The sequence below is a fragment of the Lepidochelys kempii genome, chromosome 4 (assembly GCF_965140265.1).
Source record: "Lepidochelys kempii isolate rLepKem1 chromosome 4, rLepKem1.hap2, whole genome shotgun sequence".
Lineage (NCBI taxonomy): Eukaryota > Metazoa > Chordata > Testudines > Cheloniidae > Lepidochelys > Lepidochelys kempii.
Window position 1 is genome coordinate 17,837,792 of NC_133259.1, and position 17,705 is coordinate 17,855,496.

The following is a 17,705-nucleotide window of genomic DNA, read 5'->3' on the forward strand; positions in this document are numbered from 1 at the left end:
CCAATAAAATCAAATGTGGGCAACAGCATGGACATCTGCCGTTGTTTCTTTGCTCTTCCACAAACGGCAGTATACAACACTTGAAGTTCCAGTATTTACAGCAGCTATAGCAACATGCAATTGATTACCTCAAGACAGCTCTTGGAGAAATATTTTTGAGTCAAGAGAACAAGCTGTCGGGTAGCTTCACTGCTTCTAGACCATTTTAATTGGTTCTGCAAAGGGAAGCATAGGACAGAGAGTTTATTTCCAGTAGATTGCCTGGTTGTTGAACCTGCCTTATATGGAAGTGTCAGTAGCAGCCCTGATTTTTTCATGTTCGAAAAACAAGATGTGGCATCAAATATTCAGAGAATCCATGTTACCTAGGTCATATAATCTGCACACAAGTTTCTCTGATGCCACTGTCTCCCCTCAAAAAGAGCTCGTAAACAACTTTGTTTGTAATTTTTCCAAAAACCATTCGCACAGGAAATATGTGCCAGCATATACAAGACACAGACCTAATAGGTCATGGGAAAGCCTTAGTGATTTCAGAAACAGAACCAGGTTCTTGAATATAAGCTTTAACAGAAATTCTTTTTGTACCTCTACCTGTCATCCATAGTTTAGAAGAAATCCAAAATGTGACACCACCAGTAGACAAATACAGTTACAAATATTAAACTAGCCCTAGCATGTATTGCTCTTAATGAGGTCATTCAAGTGAAATAGTGAACTTCTTGCTCTCTTGTATAATTGCACTGTATGGTGTGTGGGAAAGTTTGTTTACATAAAAGAATCTGGCAAGATCTGCTTTAATCTCACTTAAAACTAACCTAAAATTTAACCAGTTGTAGAGCCAATGACTACACCATCAACAATAGTCTGAAGTACAGTAGTTAGTAGCTCTGGTGCCTCTATATCATGAATACTCTTGTTCAACCCCTTTCTCTTAAACACAGGCAGTCAATCATAAGATTCCAAGGCAGGCTGTCATGGTTTGCAACAGGAGGAACTACCTGTAAAAGACATCTACTCTGTAGAGCAATGGAGCAGCTGGCAGCACCAAAGCAGTGAAGTCGATAAACAGATTATCTAATGTCTTTAAATAAGCAGGTTTGCCTGTAGTAATGTCCACTGCCAGTTCATCTATTATTAAGCATGAGTGCTCGTCTTGGAGTGCTACAGTTGACAGAAATGTTTGCAGACAGCATGTTGACGCCCTTCATTTGAACCGATGAGGTGGACAATGTCATCAGTTCATGCTCCAGAACAGCAGTTCTCTAACAGGAGTCCAGGGCCCCCAGGAGGAGGGGCGGGGGGGCGGGGAGGAGGTTTCAGGGGTCTGCCAAACAGGGATGGCATTAGACTCATTGGACACCAGGGCAGAAAGCCAAAGCTATGCAGTGCAGGGCCGAAGCCCAAGACCCCAAGCCCCACCACTGAGGTCTGAAGCCGAAGCCTAAGCAACTTGGCTTTATGGCACCCCCTGTGGCAGGGCCGTCCCTAGCTATTCTGAGGGCCTATGCAGCCCCCTCTACAGCGGAGGGAGGGGGGAGGCCTCTGCGGTGGCACAGCCCCAGGCCTCCGCTGGGGGGATGGTGGGCTTGGGGGGCAGAGGGGAACCACCCCCCAGCACTCACCAGCAGCGTGGCTGGGGCCGGGTCTGCACTTCCCGCCACTGGTGAGTGCAGGCCCAGCCCTGCTGCAGAGCTCAGGGGAGTGGGGGCGGGGCTGGAGCAAAGCAGGAGCAGGGAAGAGGTGGGGCGGGGCAGAGGCCCTGGGGAAGAACCAGAGCAAGGACTGGAGCAGCACGCAGCTGTGCAGGACAACAGGAAATTTGGTACCCCAAAATTTCCTGGTGCCCTACGCAGCTGCATATTTTGCATATGGGTAAGGACAGCCCTGCCCTGTGAGGCCCCAGGCAATTACCCTGCTTCCTACCCCCTAATGCCACTCCTGGCTTTTATATGCAGAAAAACAGTCATTGTGGCACAGGTGGGCTGTTGAGTTTTTAATAGCATGTTGTGGGGGAAAGAGGGCTCAAAGAAAAAGGCTGAGAACCCCTGCTCCAGGACATACCTGAAATTTATTTGCCAAGAAGATTCTTTGCCAGCGAGGAAACAGAGTATGTTTGTCTGCTTTCAAAATACTTGCCTTTTTTGTTTGTTTTGTTTTGTTAATTACAACTGTGAGAACTTCATTCAACGTTTCCAACAATGAAATATGAGAAGGTAGCTAGTTAGCACGATTTCATCTTGCACAATTGATCTCTTGGAAATCTCACATTATAAAGTCCATACACAGCAACAGCAGCTGACACCACTGCCTTCCTCGTCCTAAGTTCAGTGGCCAGCTTGTATTCATAACAGCTCAAAAGAGAAGAAAGTACAGTATCATCCAGATCCCTTGCTATTGTTTTCTTCGATACAAAATCATCTATTCCTTCTTGAAAGCCATCTTTCTTTAAGAACCATGCCTGTTTTTCCTGACTCGGGAATTAAGAGAAACTACCACCTGAGTAGTCCATAATGAGGAGAACAGTGGTTCTTCGTATCTGCAGAAGACTGTTGAACTTTCTGGAGCTCTAATCCAAAAATGTGAAATTCTCTTTGGAAAGAAAGACAAAGGACTGTCTGCTCTGCTGACCACCACTGGAAACATTAGCCTGCCCTCGAGCTAGATGTGGATCTAGTTATATCGAAAGGAGTCTCACCTGAATGGCAGTTCCAATTCTAGAAAAGGTAACATCATGGCAAATTTTCAATGCTTTTCTTTGGCTTTAGGGAGTTTGGCAAACTTACACAATCATCTGACAACTGCTCTGGGGTTGTACACTGCATAGATGAAAGCCTGACTTGTGGCATCTTGAACCCCCACTAAACTCAAATTCAACCACTTTAGCGTGTTAAGGCACTGTGCCTTGCCTATGCTAGACTTTTAAAATGTTAGTCAGCACGTTAGCTAACATCACACTTTAAATTCAAGTCTACACAAGGCCTCAATGGGTAGCTCTCTCTTTGACTCTCTGTGTGAAGTCTGTCAGCTCTTCCTCTGTGAGGGGATGGAGGAGATCCTGCCCAGGAGGTGGAATTAAGAGTACGGTCCAAAACATGGCACAGGGAAGGAATGTTTCCTGCATCAGGGAACTGTGGCTGCTCCACAGCAAGCGAGGAATGGGGACACAACACAGCCACTTTTCTCCTCAACTGTGTCTGCAGTCAGACACGGAAGAAATCACACAGCAGAGCCTATAAATGGAGAATTTATTTTTGTTTTGCTTAAACTAAATAGCAGCCACTTAGAAAGAGGTGCAGATTCTGTTCTGTGCATATGGAAATGCAAGAGGAAAAAGGCACCATCCGCAGCCCGCTCTGGTCTTTTGGGATAGAGGCAGTGTTGCTGGAGGTGCTCAAGGGAAGGAGACAGAGCTACCTAATGAGATGTGCCTGCAAGCACGTGAAGAGAGGTGGAAGCCAGCCTTAGAGCTGTTGGGACTCTAACGGGCAGAGTGGCCTAAGCTCCAGCTATCTGTTCTTTTCTTCTGATCCCCAGTGGTTCAAGAAAAATTTGAATCAAACATTCTACACACATTTCATAAAGCTGTAGCTATGTTCTTAATATGGCTCAAAATTTCCTGACTTGAATGCAAAATATTATCCTTAAAACTACATTCAAGTTTAATTTCCTAGTACTTTTTGTTGTTTTTCTAAAAAAATAAAGGGTACCTTCAGCATTTAGCACATCTTTACCTATATTACAAGCTCTGCTTGTTACAAATTTAGGAGTCACACAGGATTTTTAAATTCTGCACAAGCAAGGATCAAAGTGTGCAGAATTTTGAAATTCCTCATAAACTACTGAAGGATTTTATCATATTGTACACAGTCTCCAACACCAAATAATACATTTTCTACACTAGTATTTGTCTATGAAGAGTTTTCTATGCAGGTATTAAAACCACAGTTCAGTACATTAGCAAGAAGTTGCTCACACATGTGCAAAACAGTTCTTATTGCGCTGCTAATTTACTGTTTTCTTCTGACAAATCAGTGAAGAGACTACTTTCAGTAGAGATTAGCTACATAGAAAGTTTCTAGGTATTGTGACAGACCCAGACCAGTGGGGTACAGGAGTCTGGTAGAAGGCAAATATACTGGCCACTGGATTAATAGTTTTCTGTTCCCTGAGTGACCAGAGCAGGGGCTGCCCTAGAGCAATCAGGAACCCGCTAGAACCAATTAAGACAGGCAAGCTAATAAGGACACCTGAAGCCAATTAAGAACTTTCTAGAATCAATTATGGCAGGCAGGCTAATCAGGACACCTGGTTTAAAAAGGACCTCCCATCAGTTAGTAGGGGGGACCGTAAGGAGCTCAGACGTGCTGCTGGAGGACTGAGGAGTACAAGCATTATCAGATACCAGGAGGAAGGTCTGGTGGTGAGGATAAAGAACGTGTTGGGAGGAGGCCTCGGGAGTTGTAGCTGTCACGCAGCTATTACAGGAGACACTCTAGACAGCTGCAATCCACAGGGCTCTGTGCTGGAACCCGGAGTAGAGGGTGGGCCTGGGTTCCCCCCAAACCTCCCAACTCCTGATCAGACACTGGAGGAGAAGACCTAGACTGTGGGTTTCACCAGAGGGGAGGTCTTTGGGCTGTTCCCTGACCTACATGGTGGATCAGCAGAGACTGCGGGGGTTGTTCTTCTCTTTTTCCCCCATGCTGGCCAGTGATGAGGTTATCTGAGTGAACGGCAGATTTGAGTGGCGAAACCGAGGGCTGTCATGAATCTCTGAGGCAAGCAAATCCGCCAATAAGCACAAGACCCACCAAGGTAGAGGAGGAACTTTGTCACAGTATGAAGTTCAACATATGCAAAGTTCATTTTAATAGTTTTAGCCTTTTAATAAACACTGCAGAAAGCATTTATTTCACCCTCATGTAACTCAGACACAACTATCATTTTGTGCTCCAAACAAGGAATGACCTTTTGGGCTGAGACAATGAACAAAAGGCTTTTGCCCAAACAGGAATTTTTTCTAGGCTTACAAATCACTGCTGGAGGTGGGGAAGACACATAATGAAAGTAACACCATAACCTTAAATGAAGCATTTGCTACCACAAAATCTTTTGTTCGTTTTTTTAAAATAAATAATTCATGCTCTGATCACCTGGGTCCAGTTCATTTTCTTCCAATTCAGGAAAGATGGTGGGAATGTACCATAAAAAGACTAAACCATTAACAGAAGTAGTTCTTTTGTGCTAGAGTAATCCTGCAAAAGCTGCAAACTTGGGCTAATAAGGGTTTTCCCTGCTGTTTGGACTTTTCTAGTATGCCACATCGTTTTCTGTGAGGTGAAAGAGTGTCACATACTGTGGCATGCTACAGAATCTGTGTGATACAAAAGGTTTTCTTCTTTTGATCTGCAAAGAATCTGTGTATCACACATGATAACAATGAGGCTTGGCAGTTACTATTTGATATCTATAACATTCAGTAACACTAATACTGAAGGAACATTAATTTGGTCCATTTTGTAACATTTAATATACATTGACTGGAGTAAGGTTACCAACTGGCAATAACGTAGTGACGTTTATTTTAACATTGCTGCCATAGTGGCTCTCAGCACATCATTTACAAATGCTGTAAAAATTCAATTATCTTGCCAGGAACATTTTTATTATTATTGCACACCTCCTTTACTTACCAAGTTCCCAACAAATCTGATTTGCCTTATTTAATTTACATGAGCAAAATTAAGTGTTACTGAGTTAGATGCTTATTTAAGCTCCTCTTTGGCTTCAAATGCTAAGAAAAAATCCATCAGGTGAAAAATCCATTTAATCCCCTTTAGTATTTCAAAAATGTAAATTACACTACCTAAACATTCAGCTTTTAAAAAGAAGCCATTATGTAGGCTATCCTATTTGCACTCGGACTATGTGAATAATAAGAAAAATCCACATTAAAGGTCTAGCAATATTACAATGAATCCAAAGCAACTGAGACCTAAATACAAAATCCCAGTGGAACCTAAACTCAATGGGACCTTTACATTAATGACTTGGATGCTGGAGTAGACAGCACACTTATAAAACCTGCAGATAATACCAACCTAGGAGGGGCTGCAAACACTCTAAAATTTAAAAAATGACCATGACAAACTGGAGAATTGGTCTGAAATCAAGATGAAATTCAGTAAAGATAAATACAAAGTACAATACTTAGGAAAGAAAAATCAAATATACAAATATAAAATGGGGAGTAACTGGCTAGCCAACAGTAGTGCAAAAAAGGATCAGTGGATCACAAACTGAATATCAATCAGTGTGATGTTGAGAAAAAGGCAATGTCATTCTGGGGTATATTAACAGGATATTAACATTCTGGGGTGTATTAACTACTCAGCACCGGAGAGACCTCAGCTGAAGTACAGCGTCCAGTTTTGGGCACCCCACTTTATGAAAGTTATGAAGAAATTAGAGAGACAAGAGGTTTAGGGTACATTAGCACCAAAAAGACCCATGGCAGTGAGTCTCATAGCCTGGGTTAACTGATTTTGGCTCACACCACAGAGCGAAAAATAGCAGTATAGATGCTTGGGCTCAGCTCCAAGACCCTCACCCCTTGACAGGTTTCAGAGCCCAGGCTCCAGCCCAAGCATCTACACTGATCTTTTTAGACCTGCAGCATGAGCCCAAGTCAGTTGACCTGGGCTCTGAGACTTGCTACCATGGGTTTTTCTTTTTGCTGTGTAGACATACCCTTAGAAAACATGAGCTATGAGGAAAGGTTGAAAGAACTGGGCATGTTTAGTGTCGAAGTGAGAAGGCTGAGGGGAAATATGAAAAGAGTCTTCAACCCTCTAAAAGGTTAATATGAAGAGGACTATCGTCAAGGTTCCTTCCCCACTCTGAACTCTAGGGCACAGATGTGGGGACCTGCATGAAAGACCCCCCTAAGCTTATTCTTACCAGCTTAAGTTAAAAGCTGCCACCACCAAAGCGTTACACAAAGAACAGTGAAAGAGCCCACTTGGAAACGTCTTTCCCCAAAAAATCCCCCCCAAGCCCTACACCCCCTTTCCTGGGGAAGGTTTGATAAAAATCCTCACCAATTTGCATAGGTGAACACAGACCCAAACCCTTGGATCTTAAGAACAATGAAAAAACAATCAGGTTCTTAAAAGAAGAATTCTAATTCAAGAAAAAATAAAAGAATCACCTGTGTAAAATCAGGATGGTAATAAGACTCAAAACATAGAGAATCCCTCTAGGCTTAAGTTACAAAAAGACACAAAAACAGGAATATACATTCCATTCAGCACAACTTATTTTATCAGCCATTTAAACAAAACAGAATCTAACACATATCTAACTAGATTGCTCATTAACGCTTTACAGGAGTTCTGACCTGCATTCCTGCTCTGGTCCCGGCAAAAGCATCACACAGACAGACAGGACCCTTTGTTTCTCTCCCCCACAACTCTGAAAGTATCTTGTCTCCTCATTGGTCATTTTGGTCAGGTGCCAGCGAGGTTATCTTAGCTTCTTAACCCTTTACAGGTGAAAGGTTTTTCCTCTGGCCACGAGGGATTTAAAGGTGTTTACCCTTCCCTTTATATTTATGACAACTACGATCAATTGTTCTTTGTGTCCCCTGAGGGTATGACAAGAAGTAATGGGCTTAATTTACAGCAAGGGAGATTTAAGTTAGATATTACGAAAAAAACTTTCTAACTGTAAGGATAAACTATGGAATAGATTACTTAGGGAGGTTCCCTGTCATTGGAAGTTTTTAAGTACAGGTTAAACAAACCCCTGTCATGGAAGGTTTAAGTAAACTTAATACTGTCTCAGCGTGAGTGGACAGACTAGATGATGTCGAGATCCCTTCCAGCCCTACATTTCTATGATTCTAAATAAAAAACAAGCTCCTTATCTAAAAGAGAAGATATATCAAAGTAATATTAAGATTCCCATAGTATGGGCATTTTCTGTCTTCTCTTTTCAAAATTAGGAGTACGACTTGGTAGGCTGAGAAAACAATACCATGTGTGCACAGGGTATTGTATTAGCATTGCTGCCTGTCAATTAAGAACTTCAGAGTCTAACCCAACAGCCCTGGATCACTGACTTTGAGCATACAGAAGTTTAAATGCAGTGTAATATGTTAAGTGAGTAACTGCAGCCTTACCTATGCATTCTTAATGCTTTTGTAGGACTAAATTAGCACCCTAACCTTACTTAAGTGTTTTGGTATGCCAATTTTAGATTTTCTGTGTTTTAAGTTGATACACTTTTCCCTTCTCTCTGACAGGCAAATAAAGTCCTTAGAGCTCCAGGCTGCATGCAAAAATCAGTCAAACAATTGCGTGTGACAATTACAAATCCAAAGCAATTCTAGCAAAAGCTTCTTTAACACACACAGCTTCCCTTCCCCGTCCCAGTCACTGACCTCTATAGCATTCCTGGATCTCCGGTATTAACTTCATGAGAACATGGTCCATTCCTCTCCCAGGATTTTCTTCAAGACCAAAGCCGTGCTCCCACTAGTTAACACAAAAATAAAATGGAAAGAGGTTAGTATTAAAATCATCCCCACTAGCACCACACTAGAGAGTCTTGCCATTTTGATAGCAGCATCTGCCGGGACTGCTTGAGTGGTCACAAACCAAAGAGGTCTTTTACTTGGTCTCTTCCACAAGAATTTTAATGAAGAACATGTTCACTATGACTACATGTAATGAACAGCAAGACCTCACTGAGAAAATAAAATTGACCGTGAACACCTGAGCAGCAAAAAGAGTTATCTTGTTTGTCAAGCCCAAATTTCTGTTTTAATTAATACAGTAGCAATCTGTGACTAGCAAGAATATTACACAGAGTAAATGAGGTCTGGTAGTTATAGCAGACTAATGGGAACCAGGAGATGTGGTCCTATTTCCAACTCGGCCACCGATTCCTTGTGACATTCAAGAATGCTGCCTATCTTTTGGACTTCAATTTGCCCAACTTCAAAATGGGTATCAGGTTCCCTCCTAAGATTTTAGAGACAGGTGGAAACAAGCCAACACACATCATTGGTCACCCAAAACTAAGGTAGATGGAAAAAATTAAAAATACAGTTCAAAAATATTTGTTTTGCTATTATTTTACACACAATTAAAGCTTAAAAGAAACAGGAAAACTTTCAGGGAACTGCATGCATGGAGGTAAAAAATTACAGCATAGTGGTTGCATTACCCTTTAAGACCGCTCTGGCATTAATAAAGCTTATCTAGCTCAGAGGATGTTGTGAATCAATATTTGTAAGGCACTTAGTTTTAAGTATTACTGTATGCACTCAGACAGAGTCACTTGTCTGGTTAAAGCAACAGTTCAGTATTAATGGCTGCATAAAGATATTCTCTCCCAATATCATTCTACAGGACCATAAAGTTCTTCACTGTTGGTAAGCAGGGTGAGAGTGAGTAACAAAGTGAGCCTCTCAGGAGCCTGCTGGGATTTTTTAGTTAAGTGATCCATAATATACAAAATTTCTATATAAAGCTCTGAGCTCTCACTTCCAGTACCATCACCACTCTACACAGAACAGTTATCTTGTAGGCATAACAATCAGGAACTCTGATAAACAGGAAAGAAGAAACATTTAAACAAGAAACCTACAAAATATACAAGATATACTGATCAATAAAAGGCTTAACCCATAGTTTTAATTCAGAGAATTTGTAGCACCATTCTTAATCTGGGCTGAAAGAGGTAGGTATGGAACCCCTACTCTAAATAAAACACTACATTAAAAAGAACACAGATTGCTCAAGTGGACATATCCTCAGTATAACCATCACTAGTGATTTCTTGGCTGTATATGTGCTCTTCTCATCCTTGCAAATTACAGTCATGATTGTACCTCCTCTCTGTTACCTTACTCACCGCCACTACGCACTACACACATGGCCTCCATTGCCTATTGTTTGTCAGATAGGAGCTACACTCCAATGAGCCATCAGATTCAGCGAAGCAGGTCTCAACTATGACCTATGATCCTATATTAAATGCCCAAAAACTTCATTAAGGCAGAGTTAAGGTTGCCAACTAGTCCTTTGTGCCCTTCCAAAACTATTTTCAGCAACACTCAAACTTCTGAAAACCAGGAAATGAAGAGTTAGCACCCTTGCAGAACAACCTTAACTCAACCATCTTTGAGCAATATCAGCACATGGATGTTAGAGCATTCCAAATCATCATTATTAAACCAGAAATTTTGGTCTGAGGGCAAAACTTTCAAAAGTTGCTCCTGCAAAGTGAAGACAGAGAGCAAGGAACATACATAACACATATTCTTTGACGGATGCCAAGGGTAGGGCTCGAAATCATATGCATGCGTGTAGTTCAGGTTCAATGACCACAGCATATCTCCTTGAAACACTGAGTTGATGTGACAGACTACTTGGAAACCCTTTGGTTGTTGAAGAACCCTTAAAATAACCCACAGTTTGGACTATGGGAGTGTGAATAGCAGTGTGCACCCATGTGCTGCAGTGTAACTCTCCCGCGTAGTAATTGTGGGCACAAATGAAAAGGTTCCTAAATTCGCATTAATGTAATCCTGTTTGAAGAGGGCTACCTTAACATGAACTAGGACCCCCGCCATCCTAACTGCAGGGCATTGTAGACGTCGCCCGAGTCTTGCTACACATGCACATTAACATGCTTTTTGGCTCAAGCTACTGGTGCTCCAACTTGGGGTACCCAAGTTAATACTGAATAACTTCAACATCACACACACAAACACACAAAGTGGCAGTGAGTACTGTGCACTAGCCAAAATAAATCCCAAGCAGCTAAGGGAGGATTACAGCCATAGCTTGGGCCACGATGTGTGCAAAAAAAGTTACAAAATCACCTGATTCTTCCAAAACACATGATTTATTTTAGGGGAGTACCTCAGGAACTTCTTGAGCAAGTGGTCAAAGTGCCAATGGGACCACTAATAGTACCCAGCACACACACACGCACACACACAGAGCACAGAAAATTTTAAGACATACTCATATTCTCTGTGTATATATGAAGTCTGCTGCAGTTTCCACGGTATGCATCCGATGAAGTGAGCTGTAGCTCACGAAAGCTCATGCTCAAATAAATTGGTTAGTCTCTAAGGTGCCACAAGTACTCCTTTTCTTTTTGCGAAGACAATCTGAGTCAGCATGTAGATTTTAGAGAATTAAATAGTTCTATTATAAACAATAAGAAATGTTCACCCTATAACTACAGTACACCTGCAGCTTCACTATGATTGCCCACTTCACATCCCCAATAGCTGAATGCCCACTCCCGCCACCCCATGCTCTCCTCATACACCACTGATTCCTGACATCCGTGCTCACTTTTAACTGTCCTCTCTATACTGCCAGCTCCCCATGGTGCACTGGAGAAACAGAATCATCTTAACTTTCTATGGTCACTGTAAAAGAGTGGAGCTGGTAAGTCAGCAAAGGCAGAAAGAAATGTGTAGCCTGTGTCAGAGCTGTTATCAGAATATATGTTCATACGCGCACACAGTCTGAAGTTTGTGGGAACCCTGGTGTTTTATGAAAGAAACGAAAAAAAAATTATTTCCTCTGTACAAGTTAATAAATATTTACTAAAAAGTCAAATACAAAATTCAACTGTCCTATGAAGACTTATTTCAACAAAATTTGGAGACAATATTCAGTTATGGTAATGTGAAACAGAGGAATTTTACTCAAGCTCTGTATTTCAACAATCACGCACATTTTCAGAGGGAAGGCTTTGCCTTCCTAAATCAAACCCAATCATTCCCAAGCAAGCACTCAAACACTTTGATCTAACTGTGATGGCTTCTCTTTCAAACAGCAGAGGACATGTCCTTAACTCAAACTTCTGTAGGAAATGAGGCCTTTTTCTTTCCTTTATCCAACGAGAATCATTCTTATCAAATGCCTCTCTAGTGCAGTCCTGTTTGCATGCATACACTGTGCTTCAACTCTGAACCTGGTTTTTACTCCTATAATGGTCTTCATGGAGTTTTCCCTTCACCTGTTCTATAATTTCCGATAATCACCCTTCATTCTACCAGCAATTTCACTCTCTTGTTCCCTCTTCAAACTATTTTGCTAGCTAATTTCCATTGCAACTACACTTAAAATCATACTCCAAACTCATCCTGTGATGTTAGCTCTTGCTGTTTTCTAAGAATATACAGTAGCTAGTACTTCATGAAAAAGCAAATATGACAAACGCCAAAAAATCTAATGTTGCTTCCATTAAAGGAATTTATGCAGTGCATGGTAGTGGCACTTTCTACAGAACAAACAACTTTACAAAAATCTGAAGAGCAACTAGCAAAAGACTAAACAGCCAAAAAAAAAAAAAAAAAGGAACAAAAAAAAAGTGAGTGCATCAGATGCAGGAAGCCTGCCAAATAATCAGTGGGGTTACTGGATAACCAAAGTGCTAAAGTCCACTCCAATAAGACTGCAGAGAAGTTCCAGATTGAAGTGTCAACACAGGAGGTTTTGGAACAAGTTGATAAATTAAACAGATAAGTCACCAGGACCAGATAGTATTCACACAAGAGTTCTGAAGGAATTCAAATGTGAAATTGTAGAACTACTAACTCTCATGTGTAACCTCTCTTTTAAACCAGCTTCTTCTATACTAGATGACTGGAGGATAGGGAATGACACACCAATTTTTAAAAAGTCTCCAAAGGTGATCCTGGCAACTACAGGCCAGTAAGCCTAACTTCCACACTGGAAAATGGTTAACTATAGTAAAAAACACAATTATCAGACATATAGATTAACACAATTTGTTGGGAAAGAGTCAACACAGCTCTTGTAAAGGGAAATCATGCCTCACCAATCTATTCAAATTCTTTGAGGGGATCAACAAACATGTGGACCAAGGTAATCCAGTGGATACAGCTGTACCTGGACTTTCTGAAAGCCTTTAACATCCCCCCCAAAGGCTCTTCAGCAAAGTAATCAGTTACAGAATGAGAAGAAAGATCCTCTCATGGATCAGTAATTGATTAAAGGACAGGAAACAAAGGGTAGGAATAACTGGTCAGTTTTCACAATACAGAGAGGTAAAACAGTGATGTCCCCTAGTGCTGTTCAGCATATTCATAAAGGATCTGGAAAAAAAGGGGGTAAACAGGTGGCAAAATTTGCAGACAATACAAAAATCACTCAAGATAGTTAAATCCAAAGCTGACTGTGAAGAGTTACAAAGGGATCTCACTAAACTGAGTGACCAGGCAACAAAATGGCAAATGAAATTCAAAGCTGATAAATGCTAAGTAATGCACACTGGAAAACAATCCCAACTATACATACAAAATGATGGGATCGAAATTAACTGTTACCACTGAAGAAAGATCTTGGAGTCATAGTAGATACATTTCTGAAAACATCTCCTGAGTGGGCAGGAGCAGACAGAAAAGGCTAACAAGGTTAGAAACCATTAGGAAAGGGATGGATAATAAGGCAGAAAATATCATAATGTCACTATATAAATTGATGGTATACCCACACCTTGAATACCCCCTGCAGTTCTGGTTGCCCCATCTCAAAAAGATATATTAGAATTGGAAAAAGTACAAAGAAGGGCAACCAAAATTACGAAGGGTATGAAACAGCTTCTATATGAGCAGAGATCAAGAAGACTAGGACTGTTCAGCTTAGAAAGGAGACAACGGAGACAGGATAAGACAGAGGTCTATAGAATCATGAACGGTATGGAGAAAATGAATAAGTAAGTGTTATTTACTGCTTCACATAACACAAGAACCAGGGATCACCTAATAAAATTAACAGGTTGCAGGTTTAAAACAAACAAAAGCAAGTCCTTCTTCACACACAACAACGTCACCCTGGGAACTCGTTGCCAGGGGATGTTGTGAAGATCAAAACTACAACGGAGTTCAAAAAAAGAACTAGATAATTTCCTGGAGGACAGGTCCATTCCTGGCTATTAGCCAAGAGGGTCGGGGATGCAACCCCATGCTCTGGATGTCACTAAACCTTGGACTGCCAAAAACTGGGAGTGGATGATAGGGGATGGATCACTCAATGACTGCTTGTTCTGTTCACTCCCTCTGAAGCACCTGGCGTTGGCCGCTGTCAGGAGACAGTATACTGGGCTAGATGGATCATTGGTCTGATCCAGTATGGCTGTTCTTATGTTCTTAACTTTTTATTCACAAAAATCTTCATATCGTGGGTGTGCAACCACATAAATGCAATATTTAATATAACAGCTGTTAGCACTATCTAGAAACTATCTGATAATGCCATTAAAAAGCCATTTTTTGGTCTCCACTTCAGTCATTTTGTTTTCACTGATGAATTTTTACCAATTCACTTACTCTTTGATCAGAAAACGTTAAGTGAAATCTCATTAACCTCAACAGAAAAAAAAATTGATTGCTCGCAGAATGAAGTTTCCATTCTTCAGTAAGGCTTCCTGTTGCAATAACTTGCTCCTCTTGTATTTTTAAGCCAGGTAAGAAGTTTGGCAATAGATGTAGCCAAATTAAAGCCCAACTGCACCAGAAATTTAACCTTAGGCTTTAATTTCAAAAAGTTTCAGGCCCACAGATGCTAAAGCTCTGCAGCAAGGTGCTTTTTCCATCCTACCCACAGCAGTGGGAGCAGAGAAAAAAGAGCTGGTACTCTATTCAGCAGGAGTGGACTTCTGTGAACCAGTAACCCCTGAACTGGAGGAAAAATCTGCAGTAAAAAATGCAAACAGATTCAAGATCCATTGCTGAAGGATCTTTGGACCTTACAACGCTGAAGAAAGCCAAAGACTAGGGAAAAAAAAGAAAGGGAAATTTGTTAGCTTTTAAAAAACATGAAGATTGTCAACATGATAGCTCCTCTTTAAAAACAAAGATCATACTTGCTTGTGTTAGTTGGACAGCCAGGGGAAGCTGAAGTTCTCATAAAATGTATTTGGTGGTGAGGGGAAGTTATTTGCTGGTTTAGATTTCGCAGCCTGCATGTGAAGGTGAAAAATGATCAACAAAACAGATTTTTGTTCAAATAAATCTACCTGAGTGTATTTAGAGCCTGGGTTGAGGCTCCTTTAAATTTTGGCTATTAGAGCACAAAAGGCACCAATGCATCTTATCAATAGTAGCAAGGTTTGCATCAGCTTAAGTTACTTGCTTCAGGTGAGTCACAATCTTATTATGACAACGTACATGGACGAACTACCCTTACATTGCTTCACCTACTACTTAGTGAAGGAATTTGTTCCCTTCTTCCTCACTCCAATCTCTGTTTTAGTGGCTGATTACACAGGTATGAAGGGACCCAGTCCCAAACTCAGGAGCTCTCCTTGCTGCTCTTGTACCAGGTCTGGCCTTTGAAGTGTAGTTTTCAATATGCACACACAGAACAAGTAACAAATATCAGTTACAAAAGGCTCTTCAATAATGGACTCGGTAACAAATTAATACAGCACTTCCAGGCTTCTTGTCCCTAGACAATTTTTTCTACACAAGAGAAGACTTCCAGCCAATCTTTTGTCTCCCCGGATTTAGTATCTTTTGATATCGTGTCCACATCATATCATCTCTCTGCCACAAAGGCCACTCAAACTATAGGTAATATCAACATGAGTTTTGGGTGGTGTGCATCTCAATAGTGAGTCGACTCAAAGTTTCTTTTGGGTTGTGATTGCCACCACCACCCACTGAATGACTTTGTGTGGCAGGAGGAGGAGAAGGCAGTGGGCCCAGTCCATCCATCCTCAAAACTAGGAGTTCTATAGCAACAGCAGCACAGTAGTGCCCACAATGTGAAATCAATGGAAATCACAAGAGGTCCACATGTTTTCATGTAAAGGTTTGCTGCAGAATAGCAAAAATCCAGTCTCCTTACTGTGAATATATCACAAAGGAATTCAGATCAACCCTTAACTTCTCTGCACTCAATTAAATAAGACACTTATCTTACCTAATGCTCCTACAGCAACTCTGAATTTTGATTGACAGACTCCTTTACACTGACTATTCCCTGCCCTAACTTCTTCTACTCCCTCTTTCTTCCATCTCATTGATAAATACAGTGAAAGGATCTTAACTTGAGGGAACAAAAAAAAAAAAAAAAAAACACACCAGCAGGTACTGGCCAGAAGAATACAGCTCTGCCACTAGCTAAATTCAATACTAAAACATATTTGTACATACTCAAATCCTAGTAGAGTCTGAGACAACGACCTGGTGGTCAACTGTGGCTGCACAGCTGGGAGCATGGGGAAAGCACTTCCGGACTCCTCTTTCTACTTCACGGCTGCAGGAGGGAATGAATTCCACTCATTCTTCCTTCTTTGTGTTGGATTGTGATGGGAAATACTCTCAACACTTAAAATGTTAAAAAAGCATCAACAGAATGTTACAATTAAACACCAGAAAACTCAATGCTAAAACCTAAACAAGTCAGAAAACAACAACATTTACAAACAAAGCTGTGGCCAACTCTCCATCCCAAAGATCTTACAACCTAAAATGAGACAAGACACTGAGCAATAGATCAGGAGAGGAAGGGTAAAGGAATTATTAGTGATAAGGGAGGCAGGGCTGCTTGAGTAGGTGAGTTTTATGGAGGTATTTGAAGGAGAGGCAGATAGCAGATGAGAATGGAAGACTGCTCTGGGTTTAGGAGGCAGAAAGATAGAAAGAACAAGGCTAAGGCTCTATCTACAGACATAAGTTGCACCAGTTTAATTTAATCATTTTTAAAATCTATTTAGTTAAACCCTTGCAAACTCTTTTGTAAACACACTTATATCTGTTTACTGCTGGTTTGTATTCATTTTGCTTAATTCAATAAATGACCAAAGGGAGAATTAAAATGACAATATTAGGAAACATATAGGAAGCAGTGGAAAATAAAGATTTTTTTCCTTTAAGCACCTAATATTCCTTTGCCCAATTTAACAGAACGATGTCCCTTTGAAAGTTTGCTGCTTTCACTTCTGGATTACAAGGTTAGTGTGGCTGCCATGTTTGGCCTTTTTATTTAATTTTAATGTAATAAGTTAAAAGTCTGGAGACTCATTCACCACCAAACATCAATGTCTAACTGAGTTAGATCTCACCCTTAGAAGTTCCCCTGCTGCAGCTAATTTAAGGAACCAAGACAAAAACTGACAAAACAGAGTTTCAATTACTTGTTCAATGTCTTAATGCCTTGATTTCCTGTTCTCCAGATCCTATCAAGGAAAGAGAATGCAACACAGGAAATCATGCTAGATTCCTTTTTCATAAGCAACAGATTGTGCAGAAATCACAGTATAGTCAACTCTACAAAGCTGAAAGAGAGGTAAATGCTAAATCAGACAACTATATGCAACTACTAGAATACAAATATATAAAAAATAAATATGAGTAATATACCATTTTCAAATTTGAAACACACTTGTCTTCTCAATTTCAATGCCATTAAAGATAGGACCAAATTAATTCATACATCAGAAACCGTTCTAATTATAGAAAAAACTACTTCTAAAGATCCACAAAAAGCAGAACCGAGTTTCAATGATGCATGCTGAGACTTGCACATTTCCCCTCCAATTAACATTAAATCCACATTCTTACTGAATCTTGTTGAACAACTCCTTACTCTTTCATGGTTTTGAACTACCTAGAGCAAAAGTAAAATTGATGGTATTTT

At 40.7% G+C, this 17,705-nt stretch overlaps 1 protein-coding gene across 8 annotated transcripts in view; it reads right to left on the reverse strand.

Annotated features, from left to right (window-relative positions):
- The window catches only part of WDFY3 (WD repeat and FYVE domain containing 3), a 262,278-nt gene that overhangs the window by 220,297 nt on the left and 24,276 nt on the right, over nt 1-17,705 (reverse strand). For 7 of the 8 annotated variants that reach the window (XM_073340560.1, XM_073340559.1, XM_073340566.1 and 4 more), the window contains exon 2: nt 8,447-8,540. The gene's annotated coding sequence lies outside the window, so the exon portion shown is untranslated. Of the gene's footprint in view, nt 1-8,446; nt 8,541-14,389; nt 14,657-17,705 lie in introns of those variants that run through there. The other variant, XM_073340561.1, reaches the window with a different exon arrangement.